Consider the following 2,577-nt stretch of genomic DNA (forward strand, 5'->3'; position numbering starts at 1 on the left):
TATTTAGAAGTTCTACCTGGTTTGACAGCATAGTAACCGAATCAACGTTATAAACGCCTGCTGCTTTAGTTGGCTTAGTCCTCATGACTTGCCACTGATAGTTATTCAGTGACATCTCCTTTATAAACTCATAGGCATCTTCAGGTGTTTTATTGTTGATGGTTCTGCCAGCAGCTGCGTCAACCATTTGTCGAGTCGAAGGATTGAAGCCATTATAGAATGTTTGAACCTGAAGGCAAAGTGGTAACCCATGGTGAGGGCACTTTATTAGTAATTCTTTGTATCTTTCCCATGCATCGTAAACTGTTTCTAAGTCTATCTATGCAAACGAAGAGATATCATTACGTAATTTAGTTGTTTTAGCTCGCGGAAAGTATTTGAGTAAAAATTTTTCGGTTATTTGTTCCTAAGTAGTAATTGACCCTCGTGGTAATAAGTTCAACCACTGTTTAGCTTTATTCCTCAATGAAAAGGGAAACAACCGAAGACGTATGGCATCATCAGAAATGCCATTGATTTTAAATGTATTGAAAAATTCCAGAAAGTTTGCTAAGTGAGTGTTGGGATCTTCATCCTACAAACTGTCAAACTGAACAAACTATTGATCATTTGAATTGTGTTAGGCTTCAGTTCAAAAGTATTTACATCTACACAGGTCTAACTATGCTAGATTCAGTTCCTGTTAAAGAAGGTTTAGCAGAATCATACATAGTGCTTAAAGTAGGATTTTGATTAGCCGCAATTGCAGGAGGTAGCCGATTGTCTTGGTTTTCAGCCATCTCTTAAGTTGGGGTTTGAGTATCGTCTTCTTGCTTGTTCTCTATGTATCTTAAGCTTCGCCTTATTTTTCTTTGGTTTTTACATACTATGCGATCGATTTCTTCGTCAAAAAGTTGTGGTCTTGACGGGTTTCTTCTAGTCATAAACTACAAAAACCTGCCAAGAGAAAGAAAAAAATTTAATAAATAATAATAATAAATTAAATTGCAAGAAAAATAAATGGCTAAAGTAATAAAAATTGAGTGTTCCTAACATCTTAGTCCCCGACAACGGCGCCAAAAACTTGATCGCGTGATTTCATGATAGGTTTTAAATATTTCTAATTACTCGTTCTTGAACTAACTATTATCGCGATATAGGCAAGTGTACCTATCGAACAGTAGTATAGTTTTAGCAAGACCGGATTGTCGAACCCAAAGGAACTAAAAGTTCTAGTAATGGCTGTCTTTTTATTATCTAGCCGAAGAATAAAGAGGTTTTTGTTTTAACTAACTAATTATCTAAACTAAGAACTCATAGAGAATACAATTGGGAAATTGCTTTTGGGAAAATCGATTGAATGAAGGCAATACCTAAGGAAAAATCCACCTAGACTGTACTTGTTATTCTGGCTCCGAATCGGACGATTTATTCATTTAACTTGTTCCGTAGAAATCCATAAGTTATTTATTATCCCTATTCAAGACTAATAATGTCTAATCCCTAGATTGAATAACTGAGACTTTTCTCTAATTAACACTCTAGGGTTGCATTAACTCGATCTATGGATCCCTTTATTAGGTTTCACCCTAATCTGGCAAAATCTTGTCACCCTATGTCTAGGCGCACAATCAACTCCGCTTAATTATGACAAATGTACTCTTAGACTGGGTCTATTCCTCCTCTGAATAAGAGGTTATCTTGAATCAGTATCCTTGGATATCAAAGCAAGAATTAAGAACACTTAATTAGGAACTAGTTAAATATTTATCATACGATTCAGAAAATAATAACAAGATTTGTCTTAGGTTTCATTCCCCTTAGGTATTTAGGGGATTTAATTCATAACTAAAAAAGAAAACATCTCAGGATAATAAAGAATACAAAACATAAAGAAAACCCAAAACTCCTGAAGGGAAATTGAGGAGAGATCTTCAGTCTTGATGATGAATCTAGCTTCTGAGATGGATCAATCGGCATTATTGGGGTAATTCCTGGCCCCCTATTCTCTCTGTGCCTTTTCTTCCTCCTCTATGGTGTATTTATAGGCTTTGCAATGCCTAAGAGCCCTCAAAATTAGCCTTTGCCGAGTTGGACTCAACTTGGGCTCGGTAGGGACACGCCCGTGTGTGATTACTTCAGGCCGTGCTCGAGCCTGGCAAATTGACACGACAGTGTGGTCCACCCGTGTGAGGAGGTCCAGGCCTTGTTGATTTCGTACTTTGGCCCATTTTCTCCATTTTTTGGACCGTTTCTTATTCCTTTTGCTTTCCTATGCTCTCCTTGGTATAAAACATGAAATTAAAGCATTAGGAGCATCGAATTCACCAATTCTAATGGGAAGTCATCCATAAAATGTGTTAAACATGGGGTAAAAATATGTATAAATTACGGTTTAACAGGATACATATGTCATGACATAGGATTCGATATGTATTTTCGTGTAAGACGACATTTGGGACGTTGGCATCGTGCTTGATTTCGTGTAAGACCCTATCTCAGACTGTGGCATCGATATTTTATTACATGTAAGACCACATTTGGGACGTTGGCATTGTACGAGCTTTTCGAGTTATCCGTGTATCCTAATAATTCTGA

General features: G+C 36.9%; 1 non-coding gene across 1 annotated transcript; it reads left to right on the forward strand.

Moving 5' to 3' along the window:
• The first annotated feature begins 245 nt into the window (after positions 1–245).
• On the forward strand, positions 246–352 carry LOC128285804 (small nucleolar RNA R71). Its single transcript, XR_008276352.1, has one exon. It is a non-coding gene; the product is annotated as a small nucleolar RNA R71 (small nucleolar RNA).
• The last annotated feature ends 2,225 nt before the right edge of the window (positions 353–2,577 follow it).

This window comes from Gossypium arboreum, chromosome 12 (genome assembly GCF_025698485.1).
Source record: "Gossypium arboreum isolate Shixiya-1 chromosome 12, ASM2569848v2, whole genome shotgun sequence".
NCBI classification, from domain to species: domain Eukaryota; kingdom Viridiplantae; phylum Streptophyta; class Magnoliopsida; order Malvales; family Malvaceae; genus Gossypium; species Gossypium arboreum.